Source organism: Poecilia mexicana, unplaced genomic scaffold (assembly GCF_051168715.1).
Source record: "Poecilia mexicana isolate PSO_F unplaced genomic scaffold, ASM5116871v1 scaffold_21, whole genome shotgun sequence".
NCBI lineage: Eukaryota > Metazoa > Chordata > Actinopteri > Cyprinodontiformes > Poeciliidae > Poecilia > Poecilia mexicana.
In genome coordinates this window covers 9,170,411-9,184,530 of record NW_028263390.1, presented here as the reverse complement: position 1 = coordinate 9,184,530, position 14,120 = coordinate 9,170,411, and the positions used below count along the sequence as shown (strand labels likewise).

The 14,120-nt window shown below is 39.4% G+C and overlaps 2 long non-coding RNA genes across 2 annotated transcripts; both read right to left on the bottom strand.

Moving 5' to 3' along the window:
* Positions 1–245: 245 nt before the first annotated feature.
* LOC148153025 (uncharacterized) lies at positions 246–1,365 on the bottom strand. The gene is made up of 2 exons (XR_015761843.1): positions 1,259–1,365; positions 246–384 (listed from the first exon to the last, which is right to left on the bottom strand). It is a non-coding gene; the product is annotated as an uncharacterized LOC148153025 (long non-coding RNA).
* Positions 1,366–13,029: 11,664 nt separating this feature from the next.
* Positions 13,030–13,880, bottom strand: LOC148153024 (uncharacterized). The gene is made up of 2 exons (XR_015761869.1): positions 13,658–13,880; positions 13,030–13,134 (listed from the first exon to the last, which is right to left on the bottom strand). It is a non-coding gene; the product is annotated as an uncharacterized LOC148153024 (long non-coding RNA).
* Between the last annotated feature and the right edge of the window lie 240 nt (positions 13,881–14,120).

The following is a 14,120-nucleotide window of genomic DNA, read 5'->3' as shown; positions in this document are numbered from 1 at the left end:
GCTGGGATGTTTCCAGTCTTGACCAGCCTGTTTCAGGCAGCCCAGTAAGATAAGTCCAGACTTTGACTGGGCCAGTTGGAAACTGAAACGTTCTTTATTTTTTTTATAATGAACGTTAGCACTTGTTTCCATGTTCACCGAAAGAATTTACGTTGTAATGTTTTCCTGACTGATACATGTCATAGCTGTTGTTTCTAATTTGGCCTTTTGGCCTACTTCATATTGTCAGGCAGGTTTTCTGTTGATTTTTGTTTTTGTTACCAGGAGTAAAAACATGTGATCACCCCCAGTGATTGTTGATTGGATTGTTTAGTTAGGATTTCTTTTTCCCTTACCAAAAACGTAATCCTTAATCCTCATCTGAAACATTTATTTGTGAGGAACCTGAAAGAAAGAAAATACTTTTCACATGACTGCATATAAAAATCTCAAAGCTTGCCAAAACAAGCAAGAAAATATGATAGCAAAAATTAAACAAAATAAATAGAATTTGATGAAAACTGGTATGCGATGAACATAGGCATTCAGCCAACCCATCATATGCCATGCAATGAGGAAATAATTGTACTTTAAAGCTTCTGTGATTTTGTTTTAGCAAAATTCGTACATGAACTCAAACGACACGTTTGCCAAGCACGGAGTGTTGATTTGGTGTGACATAAATTACAGCCGTTGCGACTGGATGTCCACAACATCACACTCCTCTGACAGTCCAACAGAGGGCAGCCACCAGTCACCCTCCATTACAATACACTCACTGTCACATCAACCTCAGAGCCCCCTGTTTTTTCACACGTTGTTAGTCACCAATGAAGTGATCATTTGGCTCAGCCACAACGTTTAATTCACCATGGCTTTCAAATGAGCATCGAAAAATGTAACTCCAAATAACTCCCGGTGACGTATTTAGTCAGTGTGACTGAGTTTCACTTGTTTGTGTACTTTTCAGGGTCAGTTCAGGTGAATTGTTTGCCTGGCGTGGTGACATTACTTGAAAGGCACATCAATGGGGGGGAAATCAGTATCAACAAGTGAATTAACAGCGGGGTCATGTCCTCTCCGTTGGCTCAAAGAGCCCGTTTTGGGTCCAAAATCTTCCTGCCCATTTGTTAGAATTACTGGAGTGCGAAAGACCGGCACTGCGGGTTTGCGAGGGTACGAGCGAGTTCTCATTTCATTTGTAACAGACCATCGCTTTTCAATGACTCCTGTCTACACATCAGAAAAGCATCCAAGAGCATATCTGTCGTCTGCTTACCACCGAGCGTATTCTTCGTTCCCCTAAGATCCATGTCTGTGTTCGTGGAATCTATTGCTCGCGTGCCGAATCTTGTGCGATTCGTGGTGTGAAGGAATTTCAAGGAAGCAGAGCGAGTTCTTCAACCAACTGTGGGGCCGAAGCCAAGGGGAAGGAAAGCAATGCGGGGACAGGATAAGGAGCGAAAGGGCATGAGAGGACAAGACAGGAAAAGCAAGCACGAGAGAATGTGACCAGACACAAGATGAAAGGAGCGGGATAGGAGGGGAGAGGTGAGGGGAGGACAGAGGATGAGGCGAGAAGACAGGAAAGGCAGAGCCATGTTGACCGTGTGGAATCATGGATACCACAGTAATTAATTGGTACATTCATAGACCACCTGGCATAAGCACCCTCCCCTCCACTCCTATACACACACGGAATGGACAATTACATAACAAGAGAGGTCTCCACATGTACCTAAACTATGCTGTTAATTATCTTTTACAGAAGCCGAACAAAGGACCTCAGCTTTAAGCGGTTTTTACAGCCATGTTGTGGTTCTTGTTACTGTTTCAACACTGATTGCGCTGAAAATAAAAACCTTTAGCACCCTCACTCCTCCACCATGGAGACCTGCCATGAGAATTTCGTGTTTTGTTGTCTCGTGGAGGACTATGGATCCTTCGGCGTGGCCCCCCCCCCCCCCCCCCCCCGGGCCCAGGGGATCTATATAGAGTTCAAACAAGGTGACAGATTTACGCGCAGCAAGCCCGGAGTTACCTGAGGTCAGTCGGTCATAAAGATATAAGCTCACGTCCTCAAACCCGGGACACTCTGCCCTCATGAGGATCACAACAAAAACAGGGGCAGGAGGGGGGGAGAGATGGGTGCCGTAATGTGTTTGACATGTCATGACTCATTTGCTGCCTTATTTCCAAAACAAGTTGTTGCACACTGCAGGGAAGCTTTGATATCTACTTTTTTTTTTTTTTTTTTTTTTTTGCTATGTGCAGCAGGCCTGACTTTTTCAAGCTAATTTTTAAAAGTTGCTATAACACAGCAGGAGCTCTTTGGAGAGCACGTAAAGACCTGATTCTGCCTCCGGAGGGGCCTCGGTTCATCTTGGAAAGGGTCCAAGAAGGAATAAAGATTGTGAAAGATTAAACGTTGCACTCGCTAACAGCTCACACTTCTCACATCGGACCACAAGACGAACTGGATCACAGGAAGATAACAGAGACGATAGTCATAATACAAGGGGGGTGGGGGGGGAGGGGAGTGGTAGTTGTGTTTTTATGTTATACGGTGGTGTGGATCCTCTGCCTTAAATCCTCAGGACACATCCTGATCCAACACACCCGACTCAAAGACAGGCTTACCTGAACCGCAGGTCAGTCAGTGGCAACTCCATAATCAGCGTACAATTTACATTAGCTGTGTTGATGGTGGAAAACATCTTAAACATGCAAGTTAGTTTGCCCTGAGGGGGAGGATGGTAGAATTTTCTCTTTACTATGACAGACAAGTCCACGCATGTGGGAGGACCACCTTATCTGGAAATGCTCTGGGCAATTTTAACACTTCCTCTCCAGCAAACTGGAGGAATTTATGACATAGTTCTCTAAAATTTTAGTTCCAAAAAAAAAAAAAAAAAAAAAAGAGAGTAGATGGGGTTTTGGTTTTGACATTTCTGCATATTTTATATATACTTTATTTGATACTTTATTAATTGACTTTATGGATATTTTGATGGTCATAAGCAAATTTTCCATGTTCAAACCAGGGCTACTTATTGCACTAATTACTCTAATGCCAACAAATGCTCATTTCATTGATTGCGCAGAAGAGAATAAATATTTATTTCACATCTTTATGAATATTGACACTCCTTTTCTATTATCCTATTAATTTTGGGAACGCCTGTAACTTTCTCTGTCTGAAATACAGTCTAGTTGAAAAAGTGTGGATCATCAAAGTGCCCACACTGTCAGCAAACATATATTCCTTATTACCAGTCCCTGCTATCAAAGAGAGACATTAAAGCAACCTTTTGTGGAGAGCCAATACTAAGAACTTCCTGAGCACAGTGGGGAAAGTAATTATCCCCTAAAATATGTCCAAAACGGTGAACAGAATAAATTGAACCCACTACGTTTGAGGTGAAGGTTCATGTGAGTTTGTGATTTCCAGTTATCTGACTTCCTGTAGCGACTGGCTGTGCTGCATTTCTGACACACTCTTGCACAACAGAGACAAAAAACTGGAGACTTAAGCGGATTTACTCACTTCTTTCAATATATCCTACTCATATTAATCCTACCACACCAAGCACTTTTAAGATTATCTTTTATTATTGTTATTCTCAGACGAAGAAAAACAGCCACTGCCATGACCCTTCCTAGTGGTAATGGTTAATTAAGTCTTCTACAAATAATACATTTACCTAAAAGCTTCAGTCAGAATACATACATATTTGTAACTTCTGGCCTTTTCAGTATCGTATGACCCTACTTGACTCGGTTTCAGCCACAAAGCTAAACATAGCTGACAAGTCTTGTTTAACAGTCCCATCACAAATATGATATCAAATGTTCTGTTTATCTTAACACACATGTGACTTTCACTGATGGCATCTTACATTCTCAGAAAACCATCGTGACAAAAACATGGACTCTGGTCGTTTTTCTATGTGGGCGGCTTGTTAGCACCTTACTTAATGGGGGTAACTCGGAATCTGGCTTACTGGAACGAGTTGGTGAATGAGTCACAGGGTATATCATGTAACGTGTAACTCTCTGACCTGCTAGTTGCTGCGCCACATTGAACAATGGTGCAAAGTTTGTACGCTGGGTCGTCAGCCCTTGTCCTCTCTTTCTGCAGCGTGCGAGGCTTAAGACTAGCTCCTACAAGGCTGACGCTCCGTAAGGACAATGTTTATAGATACATTCGTTGTCACTTGCATGGATCAGAAATTACATTTCAGAACAATTTTGCAAAAAAGAAAAAAGACAAATTGTGTCGATGTTCAGCTGAGACCGTCTAGGGCGACAGTACACACAAAAAATCCCATCATAAAGTAATTTACAGACTTTCCATGCGTATCATCATGAGCCAGACAAACAACAGAGACAGGAACAAATTAAAGAGGGTAATTCAACAAGATCGTTTCTTTTTTTTGTTCCCCCCCCCCCCCCACCTCTTCTCTATAACTTAGAGACTTTGTTAATCTTTGTCCTTTCCTGCTTGTTTCGAAGTTCCGCACATTGGCGCTGCTGATAAGATGCACTTTCAGACATGGGGTTAAGAGAGGTGAAGCAGAGATAGCTCCGGGTTATGAGTCAAATGGTACCTTATAAACTTAAAGGCGCATAGAGCCAAGCAATTAATCACAGTTAACAGCGTAAGCTGGCGTAACTATAGACTGCTGCTTGAAACTTCTAACAGGGTGAATTTGTATTTTACTTCCTCTTTTACTGTAAAATCACACACATGACTCATGCTGGCTGAGGTTAGTCACTGTAAACCGTTTGTTTGATCAGTGTTGGCACAGGTACACATGCGAAACAAGCCAAACAGCCCAATACCACCAGTGACGCTGCTCGGGAAGAGTATTTTGCAACACGGCTCCAAACAAAATGTACCAGTTTAGGTCATAAAATCCCCATGAGGCGGGTTAGGGGGCGGGGAGCAGGGGATCAGAACAGGAAAACAATGTACAAACACTCATCTCGAAAGCAAAAGGACAGGGCCACTCATTCACAAATGAGGATGAATCAAGCTTCTTGGAACATCTGCTTAGGGGAAAAAAAAAAAAAAAAGAAAACTGCAGACGACGCCTCGTATAGTTTATGCAATTTATAATGACACACAAGTCTAAACGCTTGGCAGCATTTCAAAAGGGAAATCCAGAGCATTTTGAGTAAAACTGCATTCATCATGGAAATATTTAACAGTACCTTAGCTGACCTTCTGGTGAAGCGTTGCTCCATTCCCTGAAATCCGTTCTGCGGTCACGTACACGGCGAGACGTCTCTCAGACGTGCACATGCATGTAAGAAAGAATATGACAAAAAACAAAACACAAAGGTATTAAAAGTCAAATATTTTTTGTCGGAATGTGTATGTTTAATATAAACATTTCTTGTGGGAGCCTGGAGCTTTTTCTCTTTCTTGGCACACTTGTTGAAACACAAGCTGACAGAAACAGTTTCCGTCCAACAGCGGCATTTCTCGTGTTTCAGGCTTCGAGTAAAACCAAACAAAATAAAACTGTCAGAAGTGTCTTCCCCAAAGCATTTTCAGTTGGTGACTAATATTCCTCACCTCCACATCCTTATACTCAAGAAGATAAGGCTGTAACTGAACTCAGAGCTCCTTCCCAAGCGATATTGCAAGTGTTGTGCAACAGCTGCCAAGAAGTAGCTCAAAGTTCGGCTCCCACATTCTACATTTCAGCGTTTTATGTTACCTTAGGTCACAACGATCCACAGGAATGGCAGCTCCTGAATGAATAGGCGAGGCTACCCGCTCATTAGACAAAAGGAATTATGTGTTTATTAAAGTATCCGTTCACTTCAAAACAGCATTTAATGCAATTTAGTCATCTATCTCAGCAACAGGCACCAATTTGTGAGGATTTAGGATTTTTGGGTAGTCTTGCTTGGACTTTATTTGTGGTGTCCCCCAGGGGTCAATGTTGGGGCCAAAACTGTTCATTTTATACTAAAATTGTGTATTTTGTTTTGTAAAATACACAGCAGCTCTTGGCAGAAATCAACTCTTAGTTGTTGCGATCTAAAAACGTGTTTTGAAATTAGCAAATTATCATTAAGTTTAGATGAAACTAAGTTTACGTTATTTAGTGATTGTAAAGGTGATCGAGATTTACATAGTTTAATTGATGATGCCAACTTGAAAACAGAGTTACTGAAATTTATGGGAGTATTGATTACTTACAAGATCTGGTGGAAATACAAAAAATATAATTATCTAGACGCATCTCCTTTTTATGCAAAGTAAGACAATTACTGCACTGCGCTTCACGCATTATGCTGTTCTCTTATTTGGCCATATATTAACTTACTCTGTGGAAGATTGGGGCAACAACTACGAAACCTCACTCCGACCACAATAAGAAGATGAGAATAGCTCACGAGGTAGGTTTTTATGATCAATGGCATTTTGATAAAAGCTGAAAGTAATATAGCTACTAGAGTGTGTTATAAAATTGCGCTTTATGGCTGGGAAATATGTAATACCGACCCAAAAGATAGATGTAAACATGTAAAAAGTTGTGAACAAAAGGACTGAAAATTTAAAGGGATGTTCGTACTTTTTTATTTATTTATTTTTTTCTGATGGCTGCATGAGAGATTGTAGCTTTTTATCAAACCGAAATAACCGAGTGAGCCACTGTTGACGGATAACTTTTAACACATTCAGCTATCCACGTTTTCTTGTGAGCGGATAACAGATGACATTTCTGTTGGTGTTGATATTAACTTGTCGACAAGCATGCAGATTTGAGCTCAAGTCAAATCTGAATTAAAACTGAAAACAGTAGAGATTGTAAAACACAAACATTTCCAGATAATGTTTGTCTCATAAATATGATAACATTCATCTTAGATGAGGTTTTGGTTTGCAGAACCTTGTGAAATCCCTCAAATCCCCCCAAACGCTTCGGGAAACGAGAATCGGCTAACTCGCATATTAAGCACTGACAATCCGAACCGCTAGCTGGCTAGATCATTTAAGCATCGCGTTTTTAAGCTCTTCCTGTTCATGATTGGATATCTCCTAAAAGGTCGCAAAGATAATTTGACATAAACAAGTCTGTGCAGTTGACCTCAGTTTGCCTGACCTGGGCTAAATCAATACTAAACCTTCTCAGTCACATGTTTTGTGTAGTCTTTAGAAGCTTGTCGGGTGAAAACATGCTCTGATGTCGGCAGGTCAGCGCGCCCACATATGGGATGCCCAACACAGTCGAGACATAACTTCTTCGTGCACCGATCCGTGGCACTGATCTAACGCTTTGACCTGTTTCCTTCCACCTAAGCTGGTCAGCTGCAAATCCTTGCAGCATTATGCATTTTCTAGTAAATACTTGCAAGGTGACAGGATTGTCTGGGCTATTTCTGCTGAGTTGATCAGGATTACGGTTGTATACTACTCTTGCACAGCATGTTTACCTTACTTGCAGGTGTAATCCAATTTGTTTCAGTTACCCGGGGAAAGATTTAATACGATAAGAATTTAGTTTGATGATACTAAAGTGCATTTACTTCACCCTTCAACATTTAAACATGTGCGGTGCGCTGTTCTTGTATCTCTGGCCCTGATAATTATTTATATTGGCCTAGTTTAAGAGTGCATGACACAAAAAGTGACACATATTAGTTCATGAAGCAACGCTCCACATACAGATTGTCATTGCTCTGCTCTTTTTCCATACGTGTGGCACACGCATGACCCATTTGTGCGTCCTGCTCTGCGTAAAAGTTACTGATTAACACTCCAACAGTTTAACAGTCAAAATGGGAATGCTGTTTTTTTTTTTTTTTATGTTAATGTTTTCAGAAAAGCCCATATATATATTTTCTTATGGTTTTCTACGTTAACGAAGTCTTAACACCGATGTAAATATCACATGTTCCGGCACATATGTTCAATTTCTTGTCATCACATCAGCCAGTCACACAGCACACTGGACATTACAATGGCAGAGAGAATTTATTTATGTAATTTTGACAGTTTTTGTCACAAAACTGCAGGCATTCTTTGCACTTTGACACACAAAGCGCTCTCTGTGTCACTGCAGCTGTTGCATTCGTGGGCCAGAGTGTTATTTCATGTCTCATTGTCATGATTTTTTCGTCTTTCTCCTGTAGGGAAAACTACCTACAAGATGGCGAGAAGCCATCTGTGAGATTGATATCGACCTCCTCTTTTAGGCCGCGCCAAGTCTCCCCGTTGTTTTTATCACATTTTTTTCACGGTACCTGTCTTTAAGAGCCTCCCTTGAAATCTTTGGCGATTTGTAAATTGGATTGTGGAATAAGCTTTTAACACTGATCACAAAACTAACGCTGTGTGTCATCCTTCACTTACCATTCCAACGATACAACACAGTGATGGCAGATTAATGCTGTGGTGATGATTTTCTTCAGTGGGAGAGAGTAAAACGGTCCGAGTCGATGGAGGAACCTGGAAGGAAATCTGTCAGAGGTTGCAAAAAACACTCGAGACGACACTGGGACGGTTACGATCAAATCATGATCACGTGTTGGCATCGGCATGTCGAAGTCCAGACCTAAATTTAACCTAGAATCAGCTGCAAAATTCTGAAAATTGATGATCACAGAGCAACTTGACGTAAAGCTGAAATACTCACAGCTGCTGCCTTATCTCAAGTTGGGTCTAAAAAAATTTTTTTTTTTAAAAACCTAAAGCTGCTGGTGTAGTGTAGCAAACTCTGTCGGTGGAGTCCTTATTTCTTTTCTATCAGGGGAATCCCAATCCTGGGTCACCTCTACCTTGCTGCTTCAATTGGTTTGCTTTAAATGGCTTTCAGATTACATTGCGCTTGATGCAGCCATGTTACCTAACGCTGTCCCGTCAGACTGTATCCCCACGGCAGTTGAGATCTCAAGATTTTACCCCCCACCGCCTTTTGAATGTTCGGAGCAGGGATTTCTTTACCTCTACCAACGTGTGCGTTTTCTAAAGCTTACAGTAGCATTGGTTTCGCTTTGCCAAAGCAAAGTCTTGGGTCTTTTAAAGCATCTGACAAATAATAATTTGTCATTTGCTTTGCGTCATTAAGACATTGCATGTGTTATTTCTTTTAGCGCAGGTTAAAATACCATATTTCACAATTGAGTTTGCGTTTTAAGTTTAAAGAAATGTGCTAATTTTGCACACCTTGCCACATAAAAGCCACGAATAATTGATTCCTTTCAAGGTATCAGGAGAACTGAGGCAGAATATTTGCGTGTTCATCTACAGTGTCAATTTTCAATAAAATATGTCGTAGTATGTGGCTGTACATGTGGAAACTTTAAAGCCATAGCTTGCAGAAAGGTTACAAGCAACAAAAATAATCTTGTTCCATTAGTGATATATGTACCATTTCACAGTAGAGAAAGATGTCAATAATTTGTAAAAAAGAAAAAAAAAAAGAAAATATGGGATAACAGTGATATTACAAAAATTTGAAGCTTTTCCAAAAACATAGAAAAAGACTAGACGGTTTTATAAAGCATATGGCTCAAAATAGAAGTATTTCCTTCAGAAATAATAAAAATAAAACATAAAAAAAAACAGACATGCCTGAAACTTTCTGAGCTGTTATTGGAGAATTTGGTTTGGTTTCCTGAATTGAAGTTGAACTTTGAGACACAATTCACAAAGGTGAGTCTGACACAGAAACGACACCGGTGTGAGTAAACGCCGAGATGCTGAGAGAGGACGACTGAACGCAACGGCTGAATCAAATGTTCTCTGAGCCAACAGGTTGAGGGGTTTTCACACTTATGCAACGAGGTTATTGCACCTGTTGGAGGTTTTATGTGCTCTTTGTAAAAAGGTATGTCACATTATTTGTGGAAGAACATTTTGCAATCATTTCCAATGAACTCATGGTAACACAGTTGTGTTTTGCGGGCCATTGTTGCGCAGAGTTTCATAAGTTTATAATTATGTCTATTGGTTCACTGCTCAAAAAAAAAAAAACAGAAAACATTTCTTATCTAATATTTATTTATATGTTCCTTGTCTTTACTCTGTTAAAGCCGTACACAATCATCACTTTAAGCTGATGTAACACTATGATCTAAAGTCTAACTAAACAGATTCATCTGTTTCACGAGGGTCATTTCTGTCAATGTCATCAAATAAACACAGATAAGGCGTCATTCTGACGCTTCATCGCTCCGCTGTGTGCCTGAGGTTTTGTGTCTCTCTCTGTGTCCAATTCTCCTTTTCCTCAGCAATGTGCTGGAAAGGCGGATGGATTACTTCGTCAGTGCGGCTGGCAGCGTTTCCTCTGATGAGATCTGGGTTTATAAACCGCAGCACTCTTTCCGTTTGGCCCCTTCGCTGAATAACAACCGATTCTGTGACCCCTGGCCTGGCTCCGTCTTTTAACTTCTTTTCATTTGCCTCAACGCTGCCGCCGTGTCGTGCTCCTCTGGGACGCCGGCAACTTGGATGACCCCAAATGCTCCTCTCCGCTCTTTCTGGCTCAGTGTTTCCTCTTGGGATGAAAAGAAAAAAAAAAGTCTCTCTCTCTGTGGTTCCCCTTCTCTTTATAGCATTATAAAGGATAGGACAAAGGACACAAACTTCTCTTTTTTTTGCATCCATTTTATCTTCCATTTTGCAGATTATACTTTAATTAAAAAAAAACAACTTGCGATCAATAATTTATTACATAATGCGGCAAAAAGTTATTCACTTGTGTCATAATCGCTTGGGATGTTATAAATTACATCGTTTAGTCTCCCCCCTGCTTTAAAAAATGCGATAATGTGTGCTAGATTAAGTGTGAAAGCACATGGTGACATTCTGCAATTTACACTTACACCCTTGATCCAATGATAATGTATTGGTCAAGCTCAAAAGAAGAAGAAAAAAACCCAACTGCGGTAAAGGTAGGAGGGACGATCAGAAATATTTTACACCAACGTCTTTGTAAATGTGACATTTATAAAGATGTGCAAGTTGCTACATGCTCTCTACTAGTGAATCTTTGTCCTGCATTCAAGTTTATTCACTGCCGAAATGATCGGTTCTGCTCAGTCAACCAGTTTTATACCTGCACTCTGATCCGAAGGTCACATAAGGTCCTCATCCTCGAAAGAAGGTTGTATGGATAAGCTACAAAAATAAATCATTTGCTCAAAAAGCAAAACAGCTAGACAATTTATCCCGGTTCTGTGTCGGAAAACTAATCCCACCCCCCGCCCCGAAGACTCATATACGGCAAAGTTGATTTTTATTTACGTGTGACGTTTTATTTTCTCACCAAATGATTTTCTCTCAACTTTAAAAGTCGCAAAATGGCGTCCGTGGAGAATACAGAGGTAAAGGCCGCCGCTGGAACGCACACAGTTGCCAGAAATTCTCTGGACGAGCCCCGAAAAAACCGTTTGAGAGCAAAGAAGAAGAAAAAGGAGGAACTTTTTTTTGGAATGTGTCATAAAACTAATGCAGCATTTCAGAAACGGATCATTAAATATTGGGGTAATTTTGCGAGGGTCTGAGATTGCTTTGCTACTTCAGGATCTGGGTGATTTAAAGTAATTGGTAGAACCGTAAATTCTGCTGCGTAGCAGAAAATTCCTACGGTAGGATTTCTCTGTGACGTTCGTACAGTTTGACCGACATGGCAAAAAGCAGCACTGACATGTTGAGGCATTTAAAGGGTTTATTGACAAAACCAAATATTTACTGACTTCCTCAAGTCTTTCCATGGTGACAAACTCTGTCTCTCTCAACACTGAACACTCTGGGAGAACAGAATAGCTGGTCAGCAACAGCGAGGTGAAAACAATAAGTCTAAATCCTTTCAGTAGAATAAAACGCACTCCACATTGGCTAAAAGTCCCATTTTGGTTTGGGATTTTCACAAAGGATAGCCTTTTACATTGAATTAAAAAAAAAAAGAATTATATGTATTTATTCAGATTATCTTTGATGTTAAACCTTTGTTTTTGACAGGATGAAAGAAAAGAATATATATTTTCACAATTCCCACTAGGAGAGCTGATATATTTATTTCCTACTGATCAAAACTAATAGCCAATTGCGTTTTTGGAGTCTCTATGTCATGAAAACAAAAAGAATGGGTAACACTTTATTTGAAGGGGGGTGAATAAGACTGTCATGACACTGTCATAAACATGACATAACACCTGTCATGAACATGAATAAGTCTTCATGAATATTTATGACTGTTGTCATAAAGCGTCATTCGGTAAATAATGACACTTTTAATACAAAGTTGACATTATTCAAAATCTCTTTGTTATGACAGCTTGACATTAACCAAGAAATCATGATCTAACATAAATTTGTCATAATCGTAGTCATAATGATTTAATTATTACACTAGCAAAAGCTTTAACAAAACAATGATTAATATTTCCACTCCCTGAAATAAAGCAAAACAAGTAGGACAAGCAATAAAGATTTCACTAAGCACACGGTCAAATGATTTAATAACAGACTCATTAACAATTTATTTTACATCAATTAAAGTGGAACAAGTAGCACCAGTTATGAATATGTCATTAAGTGTCATTACAGTGTCATTAATATTAACTGTTACCTCAAGTAAATTGAAACTAGTAGCAACAATTATAAAGATGTAATTTAGTATTACAGTGTCAAATGCAATGCTAACAGAGTTATTGATATTAAGTCTTACCTCAAATGAAGTGAAACACACTGGACTACTTATAACTACCATCATAACTGTAGAACAAACCCATTGTACATTGGAATAAAACAAAAGATAACTTGTTCTAAGATAACAGGTTTAACGTCTGGTCAGTATATTGTTACTCTGAAATGCTGATTGAAAAACTAAAACAGAATTACTTATTATTTAACTTAAGAAAACAGGTTCTTTCAACAGTAAAATTTTTTGCTTTGATTATGTCAGCCATCTCCTTCGTAATAGTCTTCCTGTAATGCTCTGAAAACAAGAGATCTTCTTCTTGTCTTCATTTCCTGGAAGCAGCTCTTTGAAGTTGTCCAGAAATGCTCAGAAATTACAGCTGTTCTTGCAATAGTTAATCATGGCGAAAGCCTTTTCATGAATTCAAACTTGGTGAATCTCTTCTGGACATTCTCATAGTCGGTGATGACTCAATTCATTGTGGTCACTTAAAAAAAAAACAAAAACAAAAATCAATGTCATCATATTCCAGCATTTATTTAAGTACCATTTCAAAAATGTCCCTTGCTGCACACTGTCAGAATGGTAGACTGGCAGACAAATGCCTAGTTAACATGACTGGTTGTTATAAAGTGCAATACAATTATTTCTTAATACAAGTGGAATAATAACTGGAGCTGAACAAAATTATTCTGATCAAATATTTGTCTGGCAGAAGTTCAGACAGACTGCCACTGTTATTCGAATGCATCATTTAACATATAGTTTTAGGCACATGAATGCATCTTCTTACTTAAAGAGCATTCTAAATTATTTCTAACCAGATACTCTAACTTAGGGTTGTTTGCAAGAAGCTTATTAATAAATAAATAGATTTAACATCAGTTTTAGTTGTCTAAAACATAACTTAACTCAGCTGGTGAATGTTGATTCCTGCTCCCCATTCCCCACTTACATGGCTGTCCCACCCCACTTCACATGGTGAAAATATTAACACAAAAACGATTTACCTAATTTTCTTGGGGAATATTTCATCTGCTTCTTTCTCTTTGGTCAAATAGGAACTTCTTTCTCTGGTGGCTGGTCCTTATTATTATCCTCCACACTCGTAGCATGTCTTCATTAGCCAACTTTGTCCTCCCCACCATGTGTCCTTAGGCTAGCCTGGGTCTTCATGTGGCTAAACTTGCCAAAGCAAAGAACACAAACTCTGTGTCACATCAGCCAAGTCGCTAAATAATGCGCATGAAGGATAACTTTGACTAATATATTAGCTTTTAATTTGCTAGATTAAAATTGGACGGGGAAAAACAACTTGTCTGTCTTTAAAATATATTTAATATTAAGGGCTAACGTTACAGTAATTGTGTTTAATAACTTTAGCTAACATTAACTTACAGCATGGTAGGATTGGCTTGAATTGCTTATAGCTAACATTACAGAGAAAGTTAATAAGACACATACCTCATATGT